General features: G+C 45.0%; 1 non-coding gene across 1 annotated transcript; it reads right to left on the bottom strand.

The window, feature by feature from the left end:
* Nucleotides 1-11,433: 11,433 nt before the first annotated feature.
* Nucleotides 11,434-11,507, bottom strand: trnap-cgg (transfer RNA proline (anticodon CGG)). The gene has a single exon. It is a non-coding gene; the product is annotated as a tRNA-Pro (tRNA).
* Between the last annotated feature and the right edge of the window lie 325 nt (nt 11,508-11,832).

The following is an 11,832-nucleotide window of genomic DNA, read 5'->3' as shown; positions in this document are numbered from 1 at the left end:
CATGCAGTTGGGCGGTGCCGTACCACCTATCCTTCGTGGAGCAGTTTCTGCGGGAAAACACCTTTGACCACCGGTCCATCAGGCAGTGGTCTGCACGGAATGTCCTCAAGGCCCTACGGGAAAAGGAAACGGTGGATCCTGTCGGATGGTTCCCCGAGCAGACCGTCAAAGTCATTTGGCGGAATGCCTCATCACCAGAACTTTCAAACAAGCACCAAGACGTAGCTTGGCTGGTGGTGAGAAGGGCCCTCCCCGTCAGATCCTTCATGCACACCCGAAGTCTCGCCCCCTCCGCACAGTGCCCCCGCGTTGGCTGTGGTGGGGAAGAGACGGTCGCACACCTCCTCCTGGAATGTGCCTTTGCAAAGCAGGTGTGGAAAGAGATGCAGTGGTTTTTGTCAAGGTTCATCCCAAGCAGCTCTGTAAAACAGGAGTCTGTGCTCTGCGGGCTGTTCCCAGGGACGCACACAGAGACAAACATCAACTGCTGCTGGAGGACTATCAATTCGGTGAAAGATGCCCTTTGGTCTGCCCGAAACCTGCTGGTCTTCCAGCGCAAAGAGTTGTCCACCACCGAATGTTGCAGACTGGCACATTCCAAGGTCCAGGACTACGTGCTGAGGGACGCACTAAAGCTTGGGGCAGCCGCAGCAAAGGCTCAATGGGGAAAGACCACAGTGTAAGGTTCCCCCACCAAGCTGGACTGAGGGGCTGGATCCATGGGAAACCCCTCGAACTGTATCGTTAATATTCTCAATTGCTGTAAATGTAAAACTGTAATTGACATGACAATTGTGAAACGGAAGGGTTGGGAAGAAACTCATGACAGTATTGAAGGAAACTGATCTCCCTTGCAATGTTTGTATTTTTTGGTACTGTTTGGCAATGTAATTTTTACAGATCTTTATGAATAAAGTATATTTTGGAAATAAAAAAAAATCTACATATTGAGTCAGGAAACCTTCCTGGACACACCTGACAAAAACTGCTCCATCCTAACTATTTGCACTAAGGAGGTTCCAAACAATATTAGGGAAGTTGAAGTTACCCATGACAACAACCCTGTTACTTCTGCACCTTTCCAAAATCTGCCTCCCAATCTGTTCCTCCGTGTCTCTGTTGCTATTGGGGGGTCTATAGAAAACTCCCAATAAAGTGACTGCTCCTTTCCTGTTTCTGACTTCCACCCATAATGACTCAGTAGACAAACCCTCCTCGATGACCTCCCTTTCTGCAGCTGTAATACTATCCCTGATTAACAATGGCACTCCCCCACTTCTTTTACCTCCCTCCCTATTCCTTTTGAAACATCTAAACCCCGGAACATCCAACATCCATTCCTGCCCTTGTGATCTCCAAGTGTCCGTAATGGCCACAACATCGTAGCTCGAAGTACTGATCCATGCTCTAAGTTCATCACCCTTATTCCTGACACTTCTTGCATTAAAATGGACACACTTCAACCCATCATACTGGCTGCAACTTTGCCCTGTCAACTGTCTAACCTTCCTCACAGACTCTCTGCACTCGGTATCTGCCTGTTCAACAGCTACCCCATCCACTGATCCATAGCTCCGGTTCCCATCCCCCTGCCAAACTAGTTCAAACCCTCCCGAAGAGCTCTAGCAAACCTCCCGCCCAGGATATTGGTGCCCCTCCAGTTCAGATGCAACCCGTCCTTCTTGTACAGGTCCCACCTTCCCCAGAAGGTATCCCAATGATCCACATAACTGAAGCCCTCCCTCCGACACCAGCTCTGTAGCCACGTGTTCAGCTGCACTCGCTCTCTGTTTCTAGCCTCACTAGCACGTGGCACCGGTATCAATCCTGAGATTGCTACTCTGCTCGTCCTGCCTTTTAGCTTCCAACCTAACTCCTATATTCGCTATTCAGGTCCTCATCCCTTTACCTAGCTATGTCATTGGTACCGATATGTACCACGACTTCTGGCTGCTCCCCCTCCCCCTTAAGAATCCTGTAGACTCGATCTGAGACATCCCTGACCCTGGCACCCAGGAGGCAACATACCATCCGGGAGTCTCATTCGTGACCACAGAATCTCCTGTCTGTTCCTCTAACCATTGAATCTCCTATCACTATCGCTCTCCTATTCTCCACCCTTCCCTTCTGAGCCGCAGAGCCAGGCTCAGTGCCAGAGACCTGGCCGCTGTGGCTTTCCCCTGGTAGGTCCCCCCCAACAACCGTATCCAAAACGGTATACTTATTATTGAGGGGAACGGCCACAGGGGATCCCTGCACTGTGTGCCTATTCCCTTTCCCTCCCCTGACGGTCACCCAGCTACCTTTATCCTGTGACTGAGGTGTCAGTACTTCCCTATAACTGCTCTCGATCATCCCCTCTGCCTCCCGCATGATCCGAAGTTCATCCAGCTCCAGCTCCGGTTCCCTAACGCGGTCTGTGAGGAGCTGGAGTTGGGTGCACTTCTCACAGGTGAAGTCAGCAGGGACACAAGTGGTGACCCTTACCTCCCACATCCTGCAAGAGGAGCATGCAACTGCCCTAGCTTCCATATCCTCTGCTCGAAATTGACAACAGAGAATAAAAAATATAAAGGAAAACCTTACCTTACCAAACCCTCCACACAAGAGTCCTTTTTTTTGGTTGGAGGAGGAGGATGGGTGGGAGACACTACACTTGTAGTGTTTCGGGTTTAGCCACTGCCCGAATATATAAGTTCACTTACCCAGCAGTCCCCGTGTCCGCGTCCGCCGAATCGCCAGGTAAGTACTTTATGGTGAAACGTACCTTCCCAGCTGCCCCCTGGCTCGCACTATCACCGCTACCGCTGATCAAAGGTGTTGCTGTAATAAAAACAGAAAATGCTGGAAATGCTCAGTAGGTCTGGCAGCATCTGTGCAGAGAGAAACAGTTAACAGCTCAGGTCTGTTTCCTTAGCTCACATTAACTTTGTTTCTCTCTCCACAGATGCTGCCAGACCTGCCGACCATTTCAAGCATTTTCTGTTTATGTTTCAGATTTCCAGCATCCGCAGTATTTTGCTTTTGTACATGTGTTGCTATGTCTGGGACTGTTTGAGTGCAATGCTATTGCTTTAAAAACAGCGTTGAAACAAACATTTATCTCGCTAACACACATCACTAATTCACAGCTGGAGAGAAACAGCAGCCTGCAGCAGAGGGTGCAGTGGATGTTTATGAACACAAATAATTCACCAACACTATATTTACTGCTATCCACAATCACACCACGCTTCATCTTTACACGTTTTACTCTTTATTTACATCAACTTCTTCCTTCCAGTAAACACTTCAATTTGAAAGACAGCTTCCAAATCACCTTTATTCACAAACCCGAACACAAGCTGCAAATGCTGCAAACACACACCAGCCCAGACTTTCCCCTTTCTGTCAACCCATTCCTGCATCACTGCCTCTCCACCAACAGTTGCTGCTAGAATCATACAATCATAGAATGGCTAAAGCACAGAAGGAGGCCATTCGGCCTGAAGAACCCATGCTGGCTCTCTGCTAAAGCAACTCACCTCGTCTCACTCCCCAGTCAGTTCAATTTCGGTGGTGGGAAAACTTCTCGAAAGAATAATTCGGGACAAAATTAATAGTCCCATGGACAAATGTGGGTTAATTCAGGAAAGACAGCATGGATTTCTTAAGGGAAAATCATGTTTAACTGTCCTGCTGGAGTTTTTTGATGAGGTAACAGAGAGGGTTGATGAGGGCAATGCTGTTGATGTGGTGTACATGGACTTTCAAAAGGTCTGGCAGCATCTGAATGGTCACTGACCTGAAACATTAACTCTGTTTCTCTCTCCACAGATGCTGCCAGACCTGCTGAGTATTTCCAGCACTTTTTGTTTATATTTCAGATTTCTAGCATCTGCAGTATTTTGCTTTTATTGACTTTGAAAAGGAGTTTGATACAGTGCAACACAACAGACTTGTGAACAAAGTTATAACTCATGGAATAAAAGGGACAGTAGTAACATGGATATGGAATTGGCTGAGTGACAGGAAACAAAGAGTAGTGAGCAATGGATGTTCTTCGAGCTGGAGGAAGGTTTGTAGTGGAGTTCCCCAGGAGTCAGTGTTGGGACCCTTGCCTTTCCTGATATATATTAATGACCTAGACCTTGGTGTACAGGGCAGAATTTCAAAGTTTATGGATGATACGAAAATTGGAAGCATTGTGAACTGTAAGGATGATAGTGTAGAACTTCAAAAGGACATAGACAAGTTTTTGGAATGGGAGGACAGATGACAAGTGAAGTTCAATGCAGAGAAATGTGAATTGATTCATTTCGGTAGGAAGAACATGGAGTGACAATATAGAATAAAGGGTACAATTCTAAAGGGGGTGCAGGAGCAGAGGGACCTGGGGGTATAAGTCATTGGTTGAGAGAGCGGTTAATAAAGCATACAGTATCCTCGGCTTTAGTAATAGAGGCAAAGAGTACAAGAACAAGGAGGTCATGTTGAACTTGTATAAGACACTAGCCTCAGCTGAAGTACTGCGTCCAGTTCTGGGTGCCACACTTTCGGAAAGATGTGAAGGCATTGGAGAGATTATGGAAAAGATTCATGAGAATGGTTCCAGGGATGAGGAACTTCAGTTATGAAGATAGATTGGAGAAGTTAGGACTGTTTTCCTTGGAGAAAAGAAGGCTAAGAGGAGATTTCATAGTGGTATTCAAAATGATGAGGGGTGTGGACAGAGTGGATAGGGAGAAACTGTTCCCACTTGTGAAAGGATCGAGAATGAGAGGGCACAGATTAAAAGTAATTGGTAAAAGAAGCAAAAGCGACATGGGGTAAAACTTTTTCACGGAGCGAGTGGTTAAAGTATGAACTGCCTGAGAATGTGATGGAGGCAGGTTTAATTGAAGCATTCATAGGGGAATTAGACTGTTATCTGAAAAGGAAGAATGTGCAGGATAATGGGGAGAGGACGGGGAAGTGACATGAGGTGAATTGCTCATTTGGAGAGTCAGTGCAGACACGATGGGCCAAATGGCCTCCTTCTGTGCAGTAACAATTCTGTGATTCCAATATTCAAGTCATTTATATATATGGTGGTCCTGACACTGACCCTTGTGGACACCACTGATCACCATCTTCCATTCTGAAAAACAACCAAATACCACAACTCGCTTTTCTTGATATTTCATACATTTTTTAATCTAAGCAGATACTGACCCTCCTATTCCAGGAGCCTCAGTTTTGTTACCCAGCCTTTTATGTGGTAGTTTGTCAAACGCTTTCTGAAAATCCATATAGACAACATCCATTGCTTTCCCTTCATCAACCTTTTCTGTTATTTCATCAAAAAAATCAGTTATTTATTAATAGATGCTGCACTGAAACAGGCCCTTCGGCCCACCATATCTCTGCCGACCAACAACCACCCATTTATACTAATCCAACATTATTCCCATATTCCCGACCACATCCCCCACCACCGACCTCCACTGGGGGCAATTCACAATGGTCAATTTACCAATCAATCTGCAAGTCTTTGGCTGTGCGAGGGAACACACGCAGTTACAGGGAGAACTCAAACTGCGCACAGACATTAGCCAGAACTGAACACGGGTCGCTGGAGCTGTGAGGCTGCGGTGCAAAACACTGATCGCCCAAAATGACCGTAGCAGGACTCGAACCTATAATCTTCTGATAACCTCATTAAATACATCGAAGTCAGACCCCTTATCCATTAGGCCACACGGCCAATAGCGAAAGAATGGAGAGGTGCTGAACCTCTCAGTTTTCGGTCTACCCAAACCAAGTTCAAGGACTGAATAATGAACCGATTGCCTCATTAGTTCTGTGAATAATACAATGATTTAATAGACAAAGTTTTTAAACATTCCTGCCCATAAATCTTGATAACAGAGAGTGTGTGGATCTCCTGACTCAGAATGTTTAATGGATACAGTCCTCAGATCCGACAAGGAACCCCTGAACATCCACAGTAAAGACAGTGTGGATGAGGAAATGTACGAGCCGGGAGCTGAAACTCAGGGACGGCCGAGCTCTCCTGTCATTGAGCTTGTGTGTCTGCTCTGCTCGCCGCACTTCCGGCTCTACTTTGTTTCCAATGAAAAGATGAAAAGGGCCGTTCGGTTTTCCTCTCACTGACAGCGTGTTTCACTCGGGTTAATATAACCCGGGACTTTTGCTGCTGAAATGAATTCTGCAAGGTCCCAGCAAACACACCGGCTCCCTCCTTTCTCCCCTCTTTGTATCGGATTGTTTTCCCAGGAGGAGCTGAATAATAACAAACCCCCTGCAAGGAATGACCGCACATTGAGCATCTAAATGGGGCAAGTGGGCAGCTTTCTGGGTTCTAGGTTCCCCCTACCCCGCCCCTCCCTCCCTCCAGTCCAAGCCCCTCTTCACTTTCTTTGGGACTTTGATGAGGGTGAAATGGGGAAAGTTCCCATTGATGTTTGAATGCCGAATTGCTGCAGGGATCTGCGCACGCGCGATGCAGCCCCGCCCCCAGTGAGACGTCACAATGAGGAGTGGAGCGCATGCGCAGCCTTTCCCCAACCCAGTCTGTGAGGCCATTCACTCAATCAGGGGAAGATGCTTCAAATCAGCTGCTAATGGAGACTTCCCGGGCCCGGGGGAAGGGAACAAACAGCATCTGCTTCCAGCAGCCACTGCTTTGGCAGCGTGTCCGCAGATGTGCTCAGAGATTAGCATTGAGTGGTGGGAAGTTGAGGGGGAGTCGGGGAGTGTTTGTAACAGACACTGTAGAGCAGGAGCTGCTCCCGGAACATGGAGTGAGCCGGGGACACGGGGAAGGGAGAGTTCATTCTCGGACAGTGTCTGTACAGGCTCAGGGAGACACAATGGGAAGAAATCACTATTGAAAATCACTGACAATTTCACCACCCAAAGGAGAGGGAATTTTCCTGCTTTAGTTCCGGTCTCTCACTGTTTGTTGGATCGTGAACAGTGGCGGAAAAATAGCCGCAAAATAACGAGCGTTTATTGCAGACACCAGGTGAGAAGTGTGAAAGGCACATTTTAAATAGTGGCTGCTTGTTTTCCGTTGAAATAGAAATGTGACTGTGTAAAGGTCACTGCTCTATCGGACAGTCCCAGTCATTGAGCAGTGCAGGGCTTGTGTTGTTTCTGAATGTCACAAACTTGTTGTAAAACCACTGCAAACACCTGGTAAACAGAAGCTGAATACTGCAGTACTGCAGTGGACTCAGACACTGACACTGTTTGTGTTCCTGGTTTTCATTTCGTGATTGTTCATAATGATTATTATTGGGACGATTACATTGATCGCTTTTGTATCTTCTATCTCACCAGTTCTTTCATTCCTGCAGGAAAATACATGAAGGAACCTGACTGGATGTGGTGATTCTTGGACACAAGGAAAAGTGCAGCGAGCTCGTTCCAACACACAGTCGGTACAGGATCACTCCCAAAGCACAGAGATACTGCCAGCTCATCAGTTCCACTGGAACAAACAAAAGAAGTAGTCAGACAGACACTGATCCCAAAGTCGAGAGACACATTTTCAATCCAACAGTCAAACAACAGCAGGAGAGACAGAAGTTGTTTCCATTTCACTCCAATTCAATACAGCTGACAGGTTGATACATCAATCACAGTCCAAAAACAAACCCATCATCAGATCTAAATAAACTCTGTCACCATGGTTACATTTTAAATATAAACCTTGAAACAGAACAGTCAAAATTTGCATGATTGAAAGGTACAGAATGAATGCAAGGAGGCTTCAAGGGGATTTGGACATGGTAAGCGAATGGGCAAGAACATGGCAGATGGAATATGATGTGAATAAGTGTGAATTTCTCCACTTTGGGAGAATAAACAGAAAGACAGAGTATTTCTTAAATGGTGAGAGGTTGAGAAGTGTCGATGTCCAAAGGTACCTGGGTGTCCTTGTTCATGAGACACTAAAAGCTAGTGTGCAGGTGCAGAAAACAATTAGGAAGGCAAATGGTATGTTGGCTTCATTGAAAGGGGATTTGAGTACATGGTTAAAGATGCATTGCTTCAATTGTATAAAGTCTGGCTGAGACTGCACCTGGAGTATTCTGTACTATTTTGGTTTCCTTATTGAAGGAAGGATAGACTTGTCACAGAGGGAGTGCAACAGAGATTCACCGGACTAATCCCCTGGGATGGTGGGATTGTCTTATGATGAGAGACTGCAGAAACTGGGCCGAAATTCTCTGGAGTTTCGAAGAATGAAAGGTGATCTCATTGAAACTTACAAAATTCTTACAGGGTGTGACAGCGTAGACATGGATAGGATGTTTCCTCTGTCTGGTGAGTCTAGAACAAGGGGACACAGACTCAGAATAAGGGCAGACCATTTGAGACTGAGATGAGCAGGAATTTCTTTACTCAGAGGGTGGGAAATCTGTGGAATTCTTTATCCCAGTGGGCTGTGGAAGATCAATCATTGAACATATTCAAGGCAGAAATCGATAGATTTCTAAATACTAACAGGATCAAGGGATATGGAGATTGCAGGAAAAATGGCGTAGAGGTAGATGATCAGTCACGATCTGTTTGAATGTTGGAGCAGGCTTGATGGGCTGAATGGCCTAATGCCCCTATTTCCTATGATCCTATGAATCCCAATAATGTACATCGGAACGTTAGACCAAGTTATGCATTACATACCAGTTCAAAAATCCCACAGAGATTAAGACTGAAAGATACAGTATCAATTCCATTACTACAAAATGAAGGACTTGGAGCTTGCAGACCAGCCCATGTATAAGATTGAAAGTTATATTTTCATTCACAATCGTTTTCACAGAGCTAAATATTGAATACCAATCCACAACTTGTACAGGACTACCAAATAAAACAACTGTAAAATACAGTTAATCCATATTTTAAATTAAACACAAGGCAAACAAATATTGATACATTAAGAGAGTGGGAAACAGTGAGAGCAGAGTGGAGCATCAAGAGCCCAGGAGAGAGAGGGAGCAAGAGTTCACTCTAAGAGCAGGGAACAGCGAGAGCACGCGTCAAAAAAGGCAAAGGAATCCACAATTAATGGGAAAACACTGAATGGTGTAGAGGAAGTGAGGGACGTTGGAGTGAATGTCCACAGATCCCTGAAGTAGCAGTACAGGTCAATAGGGTGGTTCAGCAGGTATATGGAATCCTTTCCTTTATTAACTGAGTTATAGAATATAAGGGTGACCTGGGTGTCCATGTCAATAAGTCACTGACAGCTAACATGCAGGTGCAGCAAGCAATTAGGAAGGCTAATAGTATGTTTGCCTTTATCACAAGAGGATTTGAGTACAGGAGTAGTGAATTCTTGCTTCAATTGTATAGAACCCTGGTTAGACCGCACTTGGAGTACTGTGTACAGTTTTGGTCTCCTTACCTTAGGCAGGATATTATTGCCATGGAGGGAGTTCAACGAAGGTTCATCAGACTTGTTCCTGGGATGGTGGGATTGTCCTATGAAGAGAGATTGGGGAAACTGGGGCTGTCTTCTCTAGAGTTTTGAAGAATGAGAGGTGATCCTATTGAAACCCACAAAATACTTAAAGGACAGTCAGGGTAGATGCAGCTAAGATGTTTCTCCTGGTTGGGGAGTCGAAAATCAGGGGACACAATTTCAAAATAAGGGGGAAGCCACTTCGGACAGAGATGAGGAGAAATGTTGTTACTCAGAGGGTTGTGAATCTTTGGAATTCTCTACCCCAGAGGGCTGTGGAAGCTCAGTCGTTGAGTATGTTTAAAGCAGAGATTGACAGATTTGTAAATACAAATGACATAAGGGAATATTAGGAAAGTGTGGGAAAAAGGGCATTGAAGTGGATGTTCAGCCAAGATCATATTGAATGGCGGGGCAGTCTCGATGGGCTGAATGGCCGACTCCTGCTCCTATGTTTCGATGTTCCTAACTCCACGTTATCGATGAAACACAGCCTCAGGCCGACTTGTCGGGTGGTGCAAACAGATAACACTGCTTCTGATCTTCACCAGAACAGAGACTGAGATGTAACATTGATCATCAAACAGACTGTGAGAGAATACAACAGAATAAAACACATGGAGAGACACTGTGGAATAACAAATAGATTTGATTGGAATGTTGAATTTTGATTGGAATGGATAAAACACCAGAAACAGCAGATTAAATTGGGATTCTCATCATTATATTGATCTGAGACAGAAAAGAGAAACTGATGGGAAGAAGGAAGAATGGAACTGTTCAGTTTTTTTGAGTTTTTCACTCACCCATGAAAGCTGATTAAAAAAAGATGCAAATAACAGAGAATTTCACCAAAAAGCGAGATTAAGTGCTGCCGAAACCTTGGATCGAAGGATGCCCCAACAGATCACCTGTTTAACTGTCTCCTCACTGGGGGATTTCAATCAGTGAGCAATATTATTCGCTACCTTTTCTTTGTTAAATGAACCCAGAACTGTCACTTGGAGTTAATATCTGCATTCCGACTCCTGAATATTTTCTGGACACATTTCCTGCTGAAAGAACTAAGAACTCTTTTCTAATTTACACAATACTATATACACATTCATCAAACCTCTTAAGCTAGCATCCTTGGCGCTGCTCTCTCTTCTCCCAAACCTCATCTCATGTGACTGTTACATCATCACTCTGACAGTGGGAGGGGTTGATCCCACTATCTTCAGCATTAACCCTTTACATCCTTATACTACACTGTCTGTCCAAACAAATGGGTGGAGGGAACTTCCTTCATTTATTCAAACACTTGAAAATCAACTCAAAGCCATCAGAGAGAGAGAGGAGAGAGAGTGTCAGAGAACTTCCTGCATCCAGTCCTGACCCTGTCACACTCAGAAGCTGCTCACCCAGACCCCACTCTCATCAACACTGAACATTGTTACAGAGACCCTTCAAATAATGTTTATAAAAGGCGGAAAAATTCAAAGTTCATCGCAGCCGGATTGAATGGAACAAAGTTTAATATCTTCTCACCGTCTCTCAATACCCACGAGACATAGGTTTTCTTATTTGGTTCCTTTGATTTTTCTTGTTCCTGATTGACAAATATTCCAAACCTCGGATCAACCCTCCCACTTGCGTCATGTCCCCAGTCTCGGTTAAAAGCAACACATAACGACACAAACACTCTGAAACATACAACGCAGTCACACTTTCCTTCAGTGAGATTAATGTCGAGCTGTTTTCCAGATTGAATGTAACCGTGAACAAATTTGGATCAAAGAAGTTGCCTTTGGCGTATCAGCACTGAATTTCTGGACAAGGAGGAACAGCCATTCCCAACTCACATCCTTCACAAAGGCTGTTTTCTCCTGTGACTGACATTCATCATGTAATTTGAATTCCAAGTTCAAGTTCACAAAACAGAAATATAAATGATTGACAAGGAAATTTCTAAAGCACATCACAAATGTGAAATAAGGCACTGCTGGGAGTTGAACCCAGACTTTTCTGTTTCCGAGACAGGTGCTTTAACCAACTAAGCTACAGAGCCAAATCGCAAACACTTGCGTAGTTGAAATCAGAGGAAGATCTGTTTTTTCTCATCACACGTCTCCACTGGTCACAACATATTTTAACTTTTCCTACTTACTGATACAGTCATATACTCTATTTTTCCCAAAACTGAGAATGGAGGTGGAGGGGCGACATGATAGAGGTTGACAAAGTTATGAGTGGCAGAGACAGAGTGGATAGTCAGAAGCTTTTTCACAGGGTGGCAGAGTCAGTTACGAGGGGACATAGGTTTAAGGCAAGAGGGGCAAAGTTTAGAGGGGATGTGCGAGGCAAGTTCTTTACACAGAGGGTGGTGAGTGCCT

This window comes from Heterodontus francisci, unplaced genomic scaffold (assembly GCF_036365525.1).
Source record: "Heterodontus francisci isolate sHetFra1 unplaced genomic scaffold, sHetFra1.hap1 HAP1_SCAFFOLD_58, whole genome shotgun sequence".
NCBI lineage: Eukaryota > Metazoa > Chordata > Chondrichthyes > Heterodontiformes > Heterodontidae > Heterodontus > Heterodontus francisci.
This window is presented reverse-complemented; position numbering and strand designations above follow the sequence as displayed.